Here is a 20346-nt window from a genome sequence, read left to right as displayed (position 1 = left end):
TTGTGGATACGCTCAGTATCGACATTTTGCGACTCGGCAAATTTGTTGATTGAAAATGATTGTTCCATTAAGGAGATGTTTAGACTTAAAGTAAAGTATGCTTTGGCATGTGTGCGCCTTGAGTGCACGATCTTTTTTTCTGTTTGCCTTTTGTCCCTCAAAGAGATCATCATTTAATCATTTTGGCTGCTGTCACAGCCCCCTTTTCTTACAGTTTCCAATTTCACTCTCAGTGGCGCTCGACATTAGTGTAACATCACAGCACAGTTTTAGCACAACACTGTACAGGTATAGCTTTTAATGGATTTTAAAACTTTTTTTTTTTTTTACCTTTTATGATTTCATTTTTCAAGCAACAGAGGTAGCAGAGCGCAGCAAGATTGCTTGTTGCTATAAAATGAAATGTCACACTATGGCATCAAAAGAGGTTTGGACATTGAAACCATCTACCGGAGTCTAAGAAGGTTCAGAAATCTGAAGGAAATACAGTGAGCTGTGTGCCAGAGTCGCCGCACAGGTACAAGAAGTCATTAAAAGAGCAATCTTGTTCTGTGTCCAAAAGATGAGTGCGCACACACGAGAATGAGAATGCATGCCTGACAGTGAAATAAGAAAAACATGTGGATCCAAACCTACAAACTAACATGTACTTACATGCATAGACCTACTAACAATATATATATATATATATATATATATATATATATATATATATATATATATGGCTTCACAATGTGACTCAAAAGACCATTCATTGTGATTTGAAACGCAGCCTCCAGCTATGAGAAGGAACAAGAGTCAGACGTCACAGAAAACTGTGAACTGAGTTTAAGGCCCTACTGGTAAATACAGAGAGAGAGCCAAAAAAAGAAAGCTGTGACTATTACTTCAGCTGAGAGAGATGGGGGGGGGGGGCAAAGACGAAGTTTGGGAGGGGAAGAATAGGTGGAAAGCAGTAGACAACCTGAAAGAGAGAGGGAAAGAGGCAGAGAGGGGGCAGTGAAAGGTGTGAAGACATTGATTGAGGGAAACAAATAGAAAGAAAGGGAGAGAGTGACAGAAAAAGAAAAAGAGCCTTAGGTGGTAGGTGTTCCTTTGGTGCTAAACACACACACACACACACACACACAAACACCAAACCACTTAAAAACACATTCGCTGCAAAACCTAAGGTCATCTTGACACCCAGCGAGGTGTCGGCATATAAATCCTGGGCAGGGAAAAGAGATGAAAATATTAATCAGAAAAATGGAGATAAAGGAAAGCAGAGGGAGAACATTAAAAACATAACAATACAAATGTTTGCATCAGTAGTATTGGCAGTATTTTCATGATGCTTTCTGTATTCATTTGGAAACTAAAATTCCTTTTCTGTATTTTTTTTTCTCAGTATCTAACCGCGTCTGGTAAACAGCAACCCCCCTCTCTGGACAGGCTACTTGGTTCATTCCAGCTGAAGCACATCGTACTATGCTAGCACAGTGATTTGTGAACAACCAATGACAAATCACGGCATGAAAACAATCTGAACCCGCCAGTTACGTAGAGCTTGAATAACGTCCAATGCAGTTCTTAGCAGTAAATGTATGTCCATCCATCTGTTTTTATCTGCTTTTTTAATTTGCGCATAAAAAAGCTGAGTGGAGACGCCGGAAATTTGAAAAACATATCGCTTTAACGTTTTTACGCTTGGCTGAGGTGGAAAAGTTGGTGTTTCGATAAAAGCAAAACAAAGGGCAATGGAAAAGGACGTAGCAAATGACTCCTGACGTACATGAAGCATGTGACTTAAATGTCATTGAAGCGTCCGCTCCACTGAAGAGACGGAAAATGGCGCCAGACTCAGATCTGTGTGGAGCGACGAGGAGACTGTAACCTTCCTAAAAATGCCATAATGCCATATTTCCATCGCGTTTTCTACATCATTTAATAGTACTCGTTTATCTCGATGCACCAACTCCTGCAAACACATATTCATTTGCATTTTCTTGTGTAGATTTTTCCGGAAATGTGTTTAAAATGTTCAAACAATTTGGATGGAAACTTGGCTTTTGTGAGTGATTTATGATTTTCGATTTATTGCTATGGTTGAGATTGTAGCGGCCAAAGCAGCTGATGACTGATGAAAAGTAGCCACAGATACATGGCTGATTTGTTTCTGAATGTCACAGTTCATCTTAATATGAGCATCCGGGTAGCGGCGACAGAGCAGAGACAACAGCGGAGGCAGGTGGAGCCACAGGATCTCAGCTGAGATCTTCCAGTGGCGAAGTGATTAATACAGCCAACAGTGTTAGGTCATGGATCGAACAGAGACAAGGCCACGACAAAACGTGTTCAATCTGCCATTGTGTACCTCTCCATTTCATTGACACAAACGAGTTTAATTCAGACAGAATAAAACAATTTATTATGCGGGACCTTTATCATGAATAATACGTAAACTTGCCATATTCATGATGAGGTAAAAGCCAGCTAAAGTGGTTTTATTTTAGCTTCATTTGATAAGGAGAAGGGACAGAAAGATGGATTGATCATTTAGAAAAGTAGGAGTTTTCCTTTTGGGCATGTGGGACACAAGCAACACAGATCCAAAATGTCAGTTTATGCCCCAGAGCGTGACATGAACCCCCACCACCCACTTAATGTGGCTGTTTTTTTTTACCAAGATTGTGGTGAGTTACGTTTGCTCAAACTGGGGGGGGGAGGATCACCACTTAGCACCAGTTAACAAAGCTCCCACAGCTACATCTCCACCACAATCACTCCCGGTACCCGTAATTAAACACAGGATCTATTTTGATATGAAATGTCATCACTAAGGGAAACATTCAAAAGGGCAGCCTCACCGCCCACTACGTCAGTTTAGCTTGTGTACCCCTGAGGCTAAATGAGACGGTCAAACTGGAAGCAGATTGTGGCCACGCTGTTGGAGTTGAGAGGCCAGCAGACACAGATGATAAGGGAGGTGGCGTGTAGCAGCAAATGAAGGAGGAGAAATCAGAGCCAAAAGGCTGAAAAAGCAATATTTCAGTGAGTGGCAACATGGCAGCATTTTTACATTTAAAGCAGCTCAGTTTTACTCTCAGTGATTGTTGATGTGTTTGTCACGGTCATAGACTATTTTTGTTGAATGTTAAAAGCAGTGTTGCTAGTACTATACTGCAGAAATGGGTGCCTGTAAACACAAAACTGACATATTATTACCTTATTAAGTTTTTATGGCATGTGGAGTCTTGTTTGTCCGGTGTCCAGGTTGTTTGTGTCCAGCTGATGATTGTCAGAATCAGAATCAGGAATACTTTATTGATCCCTGTAAGTCAAATATTCACTCTCCTTTTAGCTCTGTTTTGGTCTCCACCAACTCCTAGCATACAGTGAGTTTGTTAGCGCTTCTTGACTGAAAACAGCTGCCTGCTGTGGCTGGAAACAACGTTGATGAGAGTGGTGAGAGTGAACCGAAACGTTCAAGTTGCATGCTGTAAAACCAAAACAATGAGCTAAAAGACGCTAAAACGCTCTGTAGAGCTGGGGTGAATGGCAGATAATTCGTCAGTGCAAGCGCTCCCCTCACATAAACGTGGTCATTGATGTTGATATAAAAGTATTGATATAGTGCAGCTTTAAAAATGTGTAAAAACTGTCACAATAAAAGCTTCTTGTTTTAATGAGAAAACCTTCATTTGCTACAATATACAAGCTGTTAGTATGAGAAATACATGCTATTAGAATTCCTTTTACTCAGTGTGTCATCTCTGCATTTGTTTTATAACAATTTAGTCATTAAAAAAACTTCTAATGGAAAACAAATCGCAGTAGAATTCTCCCATGTTCACTCTTACTCCTTGATACAAAAGTAATGACATGTATTTAGATTAATAGCAACTTGCTACAAATACTTATAATGTACATCATCTTCAAATATCTCTGTTATAGTTTAAATTAATAACCTTTTCAATTCAAATTCAGGCTGAGGCCATGAGTAACTTTACCAGTAGATCCCTCTTCAACTTATCGTGCTCTTCACATGAGGCCAGCTCCGCCAGATTAAAAATCATTTCTCTCAATGGACCTCTTAAGATGAGTGTGCTGATGGAAAATAATTTTCCAGATACATTTTGATGCCAGGTGTGTGTACAATGTTATAATTGAAAATTGCAAGGAACTTCAAACTAGGGTACTCACCACTTCTGAGGGCACTGAGGCAGTTGAGCTTTATTACAAACTTAAATTGCAATTTTTTTGGTCAAAAAATAATTGTGAATTTGAAGGTACAGATATGTAGTAAGGGTGAATAAAAATTCAGAAAGAGAATACTCCAATACTTTGTAATAATGAACTCACATAGAAAGCAATGTTTCCATATAAAATATAAAATAAAGATATGATGTGACAGTAGAATGTTGCACAGAAGCTAATATGCATGTTATTTAAGGCTCCAAAAAGTTTTATAAATTATTTTAAGTTATTAATTAGGTTTCAAAGATCTTCCCCTTTGTTTCATTTTAACTTTGATCTATTTACTTAGTTGATTTAACCATGACTGTGCAGGTGTGTGTGTGTGTGTGTGTGTTTAACAGAGAGAGAGTCCTTTCTTATCGGCATTTCTAGTGAAGAGGCAGAGACAGACAGGCAGACGCAGAGTTAAAAATGGAATCTATTTACACCAGTGTGATCTCAACACTGTGTGTGTGTGTGTGTGTGTGTGTGTGTGTGTGTGTGCGTGTGTGCGCGTGCATGTATGCATGCATCCATCCCTGGTATCAGTGTTAAGTACTAGCCGTTTCCAACTCTACAAATCCATTAGAGCAGTGAGGAGGATTTTTTTAAACCTCTCTTGCATACAGTATACAGTCAGCATTGGCTGTATAACTGAGTGTATACTCATGCTGGTCCACAGTGGATGATAGCGCCACGCACCTATACAGCTAACTGCAAGCCAGTGCTACTGGCTGCTCTTACACAGTATGGTTAACAAGCAAAAGCACTAAATAAAACCACTAAAATAACAGAAAGGTGTGTTCATAAAGGTGTGTGGGTAGCGAATTTACGAGGTGGCATTAAGTCAATGGAAAGACGTGAGTGGCTAGGAATAGACGGTACGAATTGAGGCAAGCAAAAGATGTGCACCTATCCTGGGGCTTTATGAATGTCATAAACACGTGGAGAGGAAAAAAAAGAGAGCGCCTGAAGGACAATAATAAACAACTGGAGTTCCTGGTGAGTTCTGGGATCAGTCTCAGCTGCCAGACAAACACACACACACAGGCACACTCCACACACGCTATAGGTCATTACGTGTGTTAGCTAGCTACAGCTAATGTCTGTAAAGTCAATACATTGGCTGTTTAGGAAACACAAAACAGAAACTGCAAAGTCCAGCAGTCAAATTCACAAGAATAATGCAAAGGGGAAAATTTGCTTTAAGCTACAAGCTACAAAGAATAACAGTGGACGTCAATAACAGCAACAATAAACAGCAACAATGGCTAACAGTGTTAACTGTAATAAACAAGCTAAAAACATTAACAATGCTAACATGGTAACATTAACAGGCTGTGGCTAACAAAATTAACTAACAAAACTGGGAAACCTTATGACTATGTCTTTTTCAATTAAGAACAGTACAATCTTTGGATCAAACCAGCAAGGTTTTATCTGTTCAGTCCAGGACTTCATAGAAGCTGCTTACAGTTGCAGTTGGTCAGAAAATAGCTCTAATGTGCAAGCTAATGCTTCAGGTAAAATGTTGGCTAGTACTTTTACTGCTAGACTGGTCATTTCCCCCCTGCTGCCAGTCTGTGAATTAAGCTAGGCTAAAAAACTCTTGGACCCATCCTTATATTGAAAGCACAAGATTAAATTAATATCAACCCTAGCCAATCATAGAAAATATTTTTAATAGGCCTACCTGTTGGTATTTTTAACCATCCTAGTGGCTAGCTTAAATTTGGCAGTGGGAATTAGTTTGGACAACATATACTGACAGGTGAAATCTGTGTGAAGCTGGACAGATCAGGCAATTGAGGATCGGTTTAGATTATGACAACGAGCAGCACCACACTGAAAGAAAAGTCTGCTTAAAGGCTGATTCAATTGCCTGTTGAGTAATGTCGGTCTCATGCTTGTAATTCAAGCAAATGCCTGTTGAATCTTGCCAGACCACACTGGACTAAATCTGTGGTCAACGTGCACGCAGCCAATTTGTATCCCTACTTTATTTCACTTAGGGTGGCAAAATGGTCCATGTGGAGGTAACCTAATTCATCTGTTTAGTTTGGCAGTTTAACATATTCTACCAGCTTGTCCCCCACACAGATACGCACACACAAAAGCGCTAACACACAGAGCTCCATATATGATGAATTGGCTGCATATAAATTTCGGGGGGAGACAATACGTCTTTGTTTCACAATATTCTGGCAAGGATCACACACACACACACACACACACACACACACACAGTAGCGTGAAAGCACTGATGCCTGCGTACACACACACGCATATACACATAGAATGATTTGTCTACTGCCAGATTCACACTCGATGTTAATTTGTTACTGGAGGAATCGTAATCCTTCAAAGTTTTAGAAGTGTGTGTGCATGTTTGTGTGTCTGTTAAAGGCATGCAAGTGTGTATGTGTACGTTTGGGTGATTGACACAATTTGATAAGCATGTAGCAAGGCAACCTTTGCCTTGAACCTTTGCACACATATAACACATGTGTATGTGTGTGTATCTGTAAATTATTATTAATGGGTTTAACAGTGCACTTCTTAATTAGACGTCAAATATAATATTCATACTGGTATATTGTCAGTGCTGTGATGTAATTTCATCTGCACAGTCATGGTAATTCTATGGAAATGCAGAAGCACATGTAGGTAATATGATTTATACATTTATGGAAAGAAATCATTTTGCGTTCCACAAAACATAATCAGGAGAAAGAGGATGTGCAGCTGAAAAAAGTGAGGGAGAAGTTAATCTGCTCAGCATGCTGTAACAGAGCCACACTGCTAATCTTTTCTGAGGCATAAACCAACAGCTGAAGCTACTTTTTCTTTTGTGGATGTTAACATCGTGATGACAGGCATAAGCAGCATACCACGCAAAATAGATATTTAGATTTGGGTCAGTTTATAAAAATACTTCAAAAAGAAACAAAGGATTCTAAAGTTTTGGTGTAGGGTGGTTGCACACAGCCACCACTGTTACAATTTAAAGGAGCTTAGCATAGCTCTAGGGATGGCAATGCCAGTCAGTCAGTCAGTCAACCACTTTGGTCCAGATTGAAATATCTCGTGGATTGCCATGTAATTTTGTACAGCCATTCATATTGCCCAGGAGGATGGATCCTACTGTTTTTGGTGAACCCCTGACTTTTCCGCTAATGCCACCATGAGGTTGACATTTGTGGTTTTTAGTTTTACTGGAATGATTGCCATGAATTTTGGAACAAACATGTATGTTCCCCACAGCATAAATTGTAAATAATTTTGGGGATCCCTTTAACTTTTTATCTAGCGACATCATCAGGTGAAAATCTCAAATTACTAATACTTTGGTTTATGACCAAATACCTGGAAAACTAATGACATCAGCTGTACTTAGTAGCTTAGTGCTAATTGGCTATGTTAGCATGCTAACACGCTCAGCTAAGACGGTTATCATGGTAAACATTATACCTGCAAAACATTAGCATGCTAGCACTATCATTGTGAGCATGTTAGCATGCTGGTGTTAGCATTTAGGCTGTGACTAAGTACAGCCTTAGAGCTGCTAGCATGTCTGTGCACTCTTGTTTGAATGTCAGTGGAAAAAAGTGAAAGGCTTATTTTCATCAAAGGCAAAGAGAAAAACATTGACCATAGTTCAAACATTGTCATTGTGTCATAAAGCAAAGAACTGTGGTCTTAATTTGGAGAACCTTAAGAAAGAACAATACCACTGGTTTGAGAATCAGGCTACCAACCCATCTCCACTGCAGCCTCTTTTGTTTAAATTAAATTCAAATAACATTTCCAGTGTATGCCAAGTAAAAAAAGCAATATATGAAAGACCTTATTTTGCATGCACTCTATGTACATTTAGCGGCAGAACAATGTGAACTGTCTTCTAGTCTCAATTTGTAAACTTAACAGGGACCCTGTCAAAAAGAGCTTTATTACAAAAAACAACAACCATATCCAACTGCCAAGAAGAGATGAGTGGATTATTCAAAAAAGTTATTCAAAAAGTTACTAATATCTCAAAGAAATGCTTCAAAAGTCAGTGTTAAGTTTCAACTTACAAATTACAAAAGTGACAAAATTATCCTTTCCAACTGGTCTAAGCCAAGAATGAAAGACTCGGTACTGACAATAGCAGCCAACTCCGCTGCTGACGTTCTATACGTTTTCAGCAGCCAACTTTTGCTGTGAAAACATAAACAAAGACACTTTTGAATCTGTGTGTGTGTGTGTGTGTGTGTGTGTGTGTGTGTGTGTGTGTGTGTGTGTGTGTGTGTGTGTGTGTGTGTATGTGTGTGTGTGTGTGTGTATGCTTGGACGTTGAACAATCAGCAGCATGGAATTGATGAAGCCCACTCACTTCTAAACAAGTTGTATCTGTATTAAAGTGTCTACCTGATGGCGTCCTCACATGCACACACACACACACACACACACACACACACACGTGGATGTAACATGCAATGCTCCGAGATACTGGCGGACAGGTGTTTGTTCACTCACACACATACACACGCGCCATGTGTGCTCGGTCATATTTGGTCAGAGTAGAGCACGTCTGACAAGACAATGCAAGATTCCTATGAGGTGTGTGTGTGTGCATGTGTGTGTTTGATGGTGTCTGGTGTGAAACACAATGCTTGGCCTGCAGCCCGGCAGATTTTAGAGGAAGCCCTGGATCCAAATCACACTCACACTGGGAGCGAGAACAATTCTGTGAACACACACCCACACAAATATACATGCAGTACACACATGCACACATGCACATATAACAATGTGGGAGGGAAACTTTGTCTTTGTTTAACCTTTTCCTCCTCTCGCTGCACATCCATGGTCTCTTTCTTTCTTAGTATACATTAGTATATCTTAATAATGTACATCCTCAAACTACACGGAAGACCTGGAAATTATCTTCAGCTGTAGTTGTTGTCTGCTCATGTTTTAAAGAAATTATCTAAAGGGAGAGAGCAGAGGGGCTGCTGGGTGTTATTGTAACACTGCTGTTCAGCAATTATTTATCATCGTGATAGCAGAGTGGCACAATGGTAATTTTCACATGTATAAAATGACGATGTAGTAAATAGGGAGTGATGTCAAACACAGCTATATGCTGCTCAAATTAATGAAACAAGAAGAACGGCTCTTTGCTCAACTGTACTGTCTCATGTCGAGCCGTCATACACCAGATAGCACCAAATAATCTACTCTGTCTAATCGCATTCGTGTTCAACTCCAGCAAACACTAAGCAGCAGTAATAAGTCATCACAGGGATGAGGAATGAATCTCACCATCAAGGCCAGAATGTAGAGTTGCCTTGAGCTGCGCAATCCAGGTGCCATGTTTCAGTGGCTTCACCTCCGATGTCCTTGTCAATTTATCTGGGCTTTGCATGCTGAGCCTATAGGCACACATCAATATCCATGTTTTGAGAGTTTAGTTCTGCATCTAAAAAAGGTCCCTTTTCCTGTTTTAGCCAGATAGCTGTTTGGAAGGAGGATCCAATGGTCATGCAGTTAAACTCCTCCTAAGTTTTACATGGTTTAATCTTTGAAATTGTCCATGTCAACTTTTCCTGATGCCACTTGAATGAAAGCTGTCAGCCACAGAGATGGTTTATTCTGATGAGCTGCTTTTTGGAAAATGATGATGTTCATATCTCCATTCGACACTTTTAGCTATGCTTACATTCATTAAGTTGAATTCATTGTTGGAATGGAATGTCTGTGTCTGTCCGAATTTTTTTACAGTCCACACTCCAACAATGCAGTCAGTTTGTCATAGTGTGCACCCCACCACTGTATTCCACTGTGTCTACTGTAAAAAGCTGTTTCTGCACACATTGTTCTCTAAAGTCCACCTTGTAATTTTCTCAATGAAGCCAGTGGAATAAAACGGTTTCTGTCTACTTTATAAAACAGCTTGTAAACCGTCTTCATGCTCCATGTTTTTATGTAGCAGTTCTACATCCATTGTCGTCAAGAATGCCAATGTTTTGTATTTGATCTATTTTATTTGACAGTTGTGAGGAGGTCTAAAGGTAGGAATGTAAACTGGAAAAAGGACCGCATACATAGTGATCTTGTAGTGAAATGGTGAAAGTTAGAATTGTCATTGTGAGCATGTTAGCATGCTGACGTTAGCAAAACACAGCTGTGCCTACGGACATCCTTACGGAGCTGCTAGCATTGCTGTTGTTTATGCCCACATCATCATTGTTCAATGTACTTTGGGCATTCTTTTCAAGAGGCTTTTCACACCTCAGCAGAGAGCCCTTACTATAATCAGTTATGAAAATTATCTTCAACACTACAAACAACTATATAAACTATGCCAGGAAAACAGTAGAATTTGTAGTGAAGAAAACACCTTCCTGCAGCTACCCATTGCAGTTTAAGGTTACCCATTTTTCCCACCACAGCGAAAGAAAACACTCATAAAGTTAGCTGTTAACTAGCTAGCTGTTCACAGTATGGACCAACTGCTGCGAAGACCAGAAGACGCCGCACTAACATCACATCAACAGGGACTTTTTATTTCTTTTCTGTGAAGAAGAACACTGATTTCTTTCGCTGTGGCAGAAAAAAAAATCCCAAGAGAAAACGCAATCAATCAGCTGATTACTCTACCTGCGGTTCCAGCTCCGCAGCTCCAGAACGTATTTGGTTTTAGACTACTTTAATTGACTTTAGCCCGATTCGATGCTGCTAAGTAGCCAGCTGTCTGGAGCAACTCTGCTGTGAAGAGTACAAGACGCCGCCGTAGTAACGTTACATGAACAGGGACTTTTCATTTATTTTCTGTGGCAGCAAACACAACACACAGCTTTTCAGTAACTATTATACTGCAGCCTGAGCTCATCTACACACTTGGCTGACTAAAGTAACGGAAGGGAAAGGCTCACTTTCACAACACCAATGCTGGTTACCCACAAGGGGGAGGCTCACCCGGTAACGCAGTTGTGGGTGTGTTTCAGTATTCAGGTCCATTACTTAAGCAAAGTACTAATACCAACCCCACTGTGAAAATACTCCACTATTATACATGATGTTTCTATTAATGTGTATGTTGCATTTTACTGCTGTAGATGTTTAAGGTTGAGCTAATTTAACTACTTTATGTACTGTTCATACATTCATACACTGTTCATGTACATCATATTCTACAAAATCATCATAAGTTTGCACTATTTGAGTATATCGCGTCATAGCCTAAAAAGATTGAGATATTATTTAAAAGCCCAGCACTACATCAAAGAGTTCGGTATCAATTTAAGATATTGTTATTGTCTCAAAGACAACAGTTTCTGATTATGATTTAGATAAATAACTGAATTAGAAGTAAACTAGCTCTTGACCTACAGTGTGACAAAACTAAATCAAAGTCAACCAAGTATTGCATATTTTGCAACACTGGCCGACAAAAACTATGTTGAAAAGAACTAAATTTGGCTTTCAGCTGTCACATTTGGCTGCCAAGCTGTGAACTATTCAATAAAGGTGCTGGGGGCATTTTCTCGCTCTCTCCCTCTCTCTCTCTCTCTCACACACACACACACACACACACACACACACACACACACATTTGCGTCAGTATGTGTTGAGTTTTCGGTGTATGGCCATGCAAGCACGTCAGTGTCTCTGTCTACATGTGTCCCTGTATGTCTCAGTGTTTGTGTGTGTGTGTGTGTGTGTGTGTGTGTGTGTGTGTGTGTGTGTGTGTGTGTGTGTGTGTGTGTGGATAGAGCTGTCTTTTCCCTCTCAGACAGGTGCACCAATTACCTCTCCATCTCTCTCTCTCTTTCTCTTTCTGCCTCTCTCCCTCTCTCTCTACCTTTACCTTTTCCTGCCTGCTGCCCTGTATTCACACCTGCTAATTATCCCTGTGTGTATATGTGTGTGTGTGTGTGTGTGTGTGTGTGTGTGTGTGTGTGTGTGTGTGTGTGTGTGTGTGTGTGTGTGCGCGCGCGCGTGCGTGCATATGTGTGACATCTTGTCTTCTAGAGTGAAGCGACCTTATTGGGTCCAGCAGCAGCATTTTCTCTGTGGTGTCACACACACACACACACACACACACACACACACACACACACACATATATACATACTGGACTGCTGTCACTGCAGGATTGATGCTAGATGCTAATTAGGAAAAGCTATTTTCACAACCACCAGTAACTTAAAGCTCCTGCTGTCCTGATAACAGCACTGACTTTATTGAAAGGAATCGGTTATCATAGACATTGTGCTTTTCTGCCTTAGCAAGATATTCCACTAAGAAGCCACCGGGAAAAGTCTCAACATAGGATTTTTTTTTAGAAATGTTCAAATTTATTTGTGCATATGATCCTGACATAAAAAGGCATCTTGATAAACTTCCTGGAAATGCTGACATTTACTATGTTATTTTAACTGATGAATGCAAAGATCTTTCGAAGAACGAGCTCATTGCCGTATGCATAAGATACCTACATACTGTAACACTCAAAGAGACGGCAGTGGGATTTGTGGCAACACGTGATCTGACATCGGGTGGAATATCACATAAGATTCTGGAGGCATTGGAACCATTGGAGCTTGACCCTAAATTGTGTGTGGGGTTCAGACCTTGCCTTGAACTTGAACTAAGAGATTCATTTTTCCTCCTTGTGGCATTTTCCAAGTTACATAATGTCAGTGAGTTTGCCACCATTAGCCTCCAGTCTCCATCTGTATCAATAACTGACTGCATTGATCTGATTTAGAGTCTAAAACAGACTTTCACTACATTTAGGGAAAACTCAGATGGTGATTTTGAGAAAATGATTAGACTTACAGATGATGTGGATGAAAAAGAGCGATGTTCAGAACTGGGATATTGCAACCTGCTGTAAAAGGAAACCTGCCTTCCAGGTTTAGTGACTCTCATGTCACATATGCAGTTGGACGATCTGCAACCATTCAGAGCAACCAGGATTTACATACTTTGTGGATTTGCTATTCTGGATAAACAGCTTATGGAACTGAGGAACCGTTTCCAGAGCAATTCATATGGAATGATGAAGGTTGCAGCATCTTTACTGTCGACGTCGGGACTCATTTGGCCAGATGGAGGGACTGCGGCCACCAAGTGCGAATCATGGACTCTCCGTTGAAGGCTGAACTGACTGTATACAGCAGATAGAAAGAAATGTGGGGGTCATTCTTGTCTCTCACTAATCGAGGTTCACAACTCCTGTCCCAAAGACATTTTCCCAAACATTTTGACTTCGGGAGCTAGTTACTCTTCCGATAACTCTTCCGATAACAAGCGCTCAGCTGCACAGCTGCGCTTTTTAAATGGGACCTGCTGGTGCAGCCTGCTCTTGGCTGAGGGATTGTGAATGAAATGATGTTAAAATGTTTATAAATGACGCTAAACTTTGCTAATCTCACACTTTGCTATATTATATTTATACGTATATAGCATGCTATCGATACAATGTACAAAACTGACAGTAGACAAATACTAATAATAATGTTTTAATGAGATCTTAAAATAAGGGGAAAAAACCTGTTGTGGTTGATCTACAGATCACTTTTTGCTTTGGTTCTTGCACACATTATATTCCAAATGCCCATCTAAATGAATATTTCTGCCTACGCTACTGTTACAGCACACTTACATTTTCATAGAAAGGACTGGTGTTTTTTTAGCAGTTAGGTGTAAATTTTAAGTGTTTTCTACTGTAAGGCTGAGGTCAAGTTGAGTGTTTGTACTGGAGTCGACACAAAAACACCATCTGTTTATTATGTTGAGCACAGAGCAGATGGACAAACAGAACAGTCAACTAATGCCGCTTAGCCACTTGAAATATAAAGCACATACAGAAGTGTGACAAATTAAAAGATAACCCTGAACAAATGAGTGGAGAAACATAACAAATGCAGATGCTTTCATGCACAAAAAGGGACTGGATGGTTTGATGAGCGTGAGCCTCCGCAGTCAAAAGATCTCAACCAAACTGAGGTTGGAGATTTGGGAAAAACATGTTAAGATGTGTTCAGACTGAACCAAATGTTCACCTCGCATGACTTGTACTGACTGTACAGACAATAGCTAGCTAGCTAGCAACGTACACACCGACCATGAATGCGGAGAGTGACTGTACAGTATGTATGTACCGTGTATACAGTACGCAACAGCTCAGCTTCAGAATGACCTTGTCACTCCCGGTTTTTGTGTTATTTCCCTCCAGTCTTTCTCCTTTTTCCTCGTCGCCACACATAAATGAAGTGGAACCATGTAACCTAGAAATAAGCGCTCACATTGGACCTTAAAAGTTTACCACTTTCAAGTCACATGGCAGAATTTTTGCCTCAATTTGCACTGCCCATGGCGAATTTTGTCTACTTGAGTCTTAGCATTGAGTTTACTTGAGACTTGAGTGCCTGACGACTCGACTTGACTTAAGACTTGAAGGCAAAAAGCTGAGGAGTTTTGACTTGATGAATATAAATATTGAATAATACTGTAAATGGACTGTACTTGCATAGCGCCTTTCTACTTCACTGTGCTGTGCATTGCTTTGCTCTTTGGAGTGCTGCCAAACTGACAATGATATCATAATTGGGATGCGTGCAACATCTCCATAACGTAATACACACTTGTACTTGCAGGTGCTGGCACCAAAACAAAATGGGGGAAAACCTCAACTGCACGAGTAATTTGAGACAAAATATATCCAATACAATATCTTTACATAGATCCTCCCACAGCTTCGTGATGTATGATCTTAGCTGTGGACAAGACAGTTTGTACTTACTGTAAGCTTCCTGTCATTTGCTCGCAATGGTTCATGTGTCTTGTGTGAACAAATAGCCAGGACACTGAGCTTTACACCATCTTGGGTCAAATGAGGGAATATCTTTTAGAACAATTGTGTTCATTCCTCCAGTATAGTTCCAGAGACTGTGAGAATCTATGCCAAGGAGCACTGAAGCACCGGCTACTTGTGGTGGCCCAACACCTTAGAAAGATAGATAGATAGATAGATAGATAGATAGATAGATAGATAGATAGATAGATAGATAGATAGATAGATAGATAGATAGATAGATAGATAGATAGATAGATAGATAGATAGATAGATAGATAGATAGATAGATAGATGGATAAACAACAGGAAGTTAGTTATTGTAGTTCGGCCCGATGATTTGGCCCCACTCATCAACACGGTCAGCAGTTGGAGCTGCAGCAGTGGCTGTGACGCACAGCTCATGGAGGCAGTTAAGGTACTTTAAAACCATTGTCTGACTGCTGCATTTTGCGTCACAAATCGCACTCCTTCTCTCAAATTTGAGCGCACAGATTCAGTTTAAACTAAGACTCAGAATGTCCTTCGACGTGGTTCTTATATTCCTGGAACACTGACACTCTCCTCTACCCATACATATACAGATATTTGTCCTGTGTGATGAAAACCTGTGGACATGTAGTCAAACAAACACTTCTGGAAAGTGACTAGTCAGTCAGACAGTTAGTGAGCAGCTAAACAGTCAGCATCTCTGTAAGCTATATCCAGTATATGTTTCTCTAGCCATCAGTTTAGCAGTCGGTCACATTACTTTTGTCAGTAACCCTAAATAGACACACCATTGACACACCATGATGTTAACTTGCCTGATTTAAGGAAAAGAACACAAACAGCCAGACGATTACCTCGTCAGCCAGTGGGTTTGTCAGTAAACCAGCTCCGGGAGTCAGATAGATATTAGCAGATTGCCCTCTCTTCCTCTTAAGAAGGCCGAGTTCAATAGAAAGGGACAGTAGGTGTTTGGGAGCTAAATGTCAGTGAGTGAAAATATGCCTAATAACACACTCACACACACATGCACACACAAGACTGAAATCAAACCATCTCCTCTCATCCTCTTCATCTTCTCCCGCCATCTCCGAGCTGCCACCCTGTCCTTCTCATTAGATCATCTCTCGCTTTCCCTTTAAAGGTCATAGTGAATAAGTGCGGTTGATAAATAAGCACAATATTAGCTGACTGCGAATAAATGCACACAAGTCTGCATGTTTACTGCGAAAGGAAGACGGAGAGAAGGATGGAGAGGGTGGGAGGATAACTGGAGAAAAGACAAAGTGAGATTGGCGTTTCCATTTTCTCGCAGAGACATACGGGAGACAGAAAGACGCTGTTAAGGACAATAACAAGGCTGCATGCATACACACACACACCCTCAGTCACAGAGAGATATGGCATTCAGCAGCCATTGTCTTTTATAAGCAGAGTAAATCTAATTCATGGACTGAAGTGCAACGGCAAACAATGTTAGTTTGTCATCCAAATGTCAGCTGGTGGAATGCAATATGCAAATGGCTTGGATCAGGAAAGTAGACAAACAGACAGAAGGCAGGGCCGTAGTCGTTTAATTCTCTTAAGGTATGTTTGATTTGATTCCATCTTGAGTGAAGAACTCATCTTTGACCCAGAGGGGAAAAAAATGGAGATGCTTAGTTACCGCAGGACGCCGAGCCACATGTTTATGTCTGACCCCTCTCAAGGCTCTCTGGCCCTCCTGCCACAAATCAAACGCACAACAGCGGCGAGACAGAGCGGGTCACAAATCAAACGCGCCCTATTGCGGGACAAGAGGGTCAGAGCGACTAACAAATCAAAGCAACTCCGTAGGCAGGATGGCGGTCGAAACAAATCACGCCGACCCCGTCTCATCTGCCGCTTGTCCGAGCAGTTGCCGCTGACATTAAAAAAGACAGAATGAGAGAGAGAATGAATGACAGCGAAGAGACGACTGTTGACACTAACAGAGAGGGAGAGAATGGAAAATGATGAGCTCTCTCTCTCTCTCTCTCTCCGTCTGTTTGAGTGTGTAGGAGTGTATAGGTGCACACGCACATATACATATGCCTGTGTGTGCCCATTTGCTTCATTACTGCCATTGCAGACGTGTTTGTCATGCTGTGTGTATGTACTCACATCGCTGTGTGTACCCGCATATCTGTTTCTGTGTGTGTGTGTGTGTGTGTGTGTGTGTGATTTGATTGTAATGGTATTCCAATTGGTAGGCAGTAATGCAGAACTGGTGAGTAACTGCCTGGAGATTTTCAGCTCAACATGCTGTCGATTACTGAGAGAGAACGAGACGGGAGGAGAATGTGTTTGTTGATTTTTACATGAGGACTGAAATTCTTTCACCCGTTTCCCTTTCTCTCTCACCCTTGACATTCTCTTGGAATCTCCCTCTGTGTGTGTTTGAGTGTGCATTCACCTGTGAAATGTCTCCTATGTATCTAACAGCATGCTTGAGAAGCTTCGTAGATAGCAGAGTCCTCCCCACACACACACACACACACCCCCACCAGCCTGAGCTGCTCAAACAAGTTAAATCATTTTTATAAGGACAGAGAAGTTGTTACCAGCAACCCTCATTCCTGAAAAACCGGAAACTAAAGAAGGATGAGGTGGGAAATCATTCACAGAGTTAAACTTTGACATGCACATTCATGCCATTGACCAATAGCAAGCCTGACCTTTTGAGGTAAACGTGGATGCATTGTAAGAACTGAATACCAGACTCACTTGAATAAAAATTGTTCGCCCGGCACATGCACATTAGTGTTTCTCCCGTTGAACCCGCCCACGCACACCCACTAGGTCCATTAGTTTTACAGTCAGTAAAGTTTTACAAATATAGTGGCCACTGGGACAATTTGGCAGAAAGGCTGAGGGGCTGCGCCATATTCAGTTCTCTTAATACATCCATGGAGGGAAAAGAGTGCCAGAGAGTCCAAAATGGAGGAAGCCATTGTAGCTTATTAGCTGCAGCCATCCAACTGTCAGAGTAACTGTTCCACAAAAGAGGTAATGCTTTTAGGCAGTTATGAGACAGGAGTCAATGATGAATACATCTTTTGAATAAACTGTGTGAACTTATTGCCCCATTAGCGACCAAGGTAACTATCTCTAGCAAGCTAGCTAGCTAGCTAGCTCAAAGAGCTTTTTACCTCTCTTCACTAACTGAATTTAATTCAATCTTGTACAATCCTGAGAACAAAATACCAGGGGAAAGTGATTGTGCCTGACTAGTGCCAGGGTGTTCCTGGCTTGTTAGCGTGTTAGCCATTAGCTTGCCAGCTACAGCAGTTGACCAACCAGCCTTTTAGTAGTCTCTGCACCATCAAGTTTCTAGCACCACCTCTTCTGCAGTGACGTGAATGAATTTCCTCCAAGGTGTCAACGCAGTGAAATGATTAAAAGGTCTGCATTTTTGGATGCACTGCTAGTGTCGGTCTAAACACGCCCTGAGAACTTAGGTAAAGAGGGAATGAAGCAACAGCAGGAGGAAAGACGAAGGTGATATCACACCTTCCTCTGAGCTTATCCCCAATCCCCATCTGTAGTATAGCATTCTGTTTGTGTGTGTGTGTGTGTGTGTGTGTGTGTGTGTGTGTGTGTGTGTGTTGGTGTCTTGACAAATCCCCTGGCATGTTATCCAATCAATACACCACATAATTGAAAGAAATCATATCAATATAGAAGATTGAATCTGAATTACAGCATGAATGACCCTAACGAGGATACAAAAAACGTTTCTGCTGCTTGTGATCCGGATGAGAATTTTGCTGCTTCACCCTCTTGAGCGTGTAATTCAGTCCACTGCATATCCGCCAGGGTTAAACACACAGGATTGTGAGGCTCTCTCAGAGTGTGCTGTTCTGCCAAAGGCAAATAATCAGACCTTAAAATAAACTCTAATTTGTAATAAGTTCTCAGAAGAGCAGGTGGAGCTGCTGAAGAGATGCCGCTTAAAATATTACACATTCAACTCGAGATTGAAAAAAACATTCCTTTCCAAATTTCTTTGTCATCTTACGGTGTGGAATCAAAAAATATAAAACTACTACACAAACTTTTTTTTTTTTTCATGGGTTCTTTAACAAACTTCAAAGAAAAGATTAATTCATCTTCACTATAAAAAAAAACAGCTACTACTTAATGTGTGATCCAGCGAATGGAGAGCAGTATTTGCATTTTTGAATTAATCTGACACTTAATGTATCACAGCCCACCAAAATAAATTAACAAATAAATAAATAATGGAAAAATATTAATGGGGATATCCACAGCCTGGAATTAAAGATAAGGTGTTTTGGGGGTTTTGCAACCAAACCGAACCTCAGAAGAAATACAGGTACTGCTCATTTCAGCAGGTACTGATCATGGCGTTCACACATGCACAGTTCCCTAAACTGCAGAGAAATGAGAGCAGAGGATTGATACCAGCAGGATAAGTGGGATAAATACATTTTAATGGATGTAATGTACCTCAAACAATTATCATATAAAAGCAGTTAAAAGGACATTTGCGCTGTGTACAACCACAACACACACACACAGACACGTCTAGAGTACATAAATCTGACATAAAGACTTTTTACATACATTTTACCCCCCAACTCTCTGTGATTTCTCACCGTTTCACACAACATAACTGCCAATATCCGTATGCATCACAGTGAGCACGCATGATCAGCTGTCATGCTGTGACCGTATGAGATGCAAATCATTTGTAGAAAACTTCACTACAATGTCCCACTCTTACTTTCCCGCAGACCCACACCGATTTCCATAGCCTAGCAGTTTTTCATTCTAGGCAAGTTATACGAGGATGAAACCAACTTCTAATTGTGCTCAAGACATAATATGCATAACAAATCGGCCAATGCCATGACCAAAGGAAAGAGCAGCTGGGATAGTATACACTGTGTTACCTCTACTAGTGGCATCTGTTGCAAGTTTAACTTTAATCTAGTTGTTTTGCTCCAAATTACACACACAGATACACTGAAAATGTTTTACTTTTAAAGGGTTGATACATCTTGTTCAACAGTTTGCGCTCTTACAGTATTTAGTTTCACATAAGCTTTTCTGGCATTACGTTAAAGTAAATGTCCCTTGAAGCTTTTTCTGAAAATAAAATGTCACCAGTGGTAGAAGAAGTACTCAGATCCTTAACTTAACCACCATTTCTGTTGAAAGAGGGGTTCTCTTTTTTCACAAAAATGGCTTCCTTGACGCCCAAGGAAGGGCGTCAAGGAAGCGACCAGAAATGGTCGTCTGAGATT

The 20346-nt window shown here is 40.7% G+C and overlaps 1 protein-coding gene across 3 annotated transcripts in view; it reads left to right on the top strand.

Annotated features, from left to right (window-relative positions):
• il1rapl2 (interleukin 1 receptor accessory protein-like 2) overlaps window positions 1-20346 on the top strand; it is a 457851-nt gene that overhangs the window by 162661 nt on the left and 274844 nt on the right. The window lies entirely within an intron of this gene.

The sequence above is a fragment of the Siniperca chuatsi genome, linkage group LG8, assembly GCF_020085105.1.
Source record: "Siniperca chuatsi isolate FFG_IHB_CAS linkage group LG8, ASM2008510v1, whole genome shotgun sequence".
NCBI lineage: Eukaryota > Metazoa > Chordata > Actinopteri > Centrarchiformes > Sinipercidae > Siniperca > Siniperca chuatsi.
Note: the sequence above shows the minus strand (reverse complement) of the source record. Positions and strands in the feature narration are given on the sequence as shown.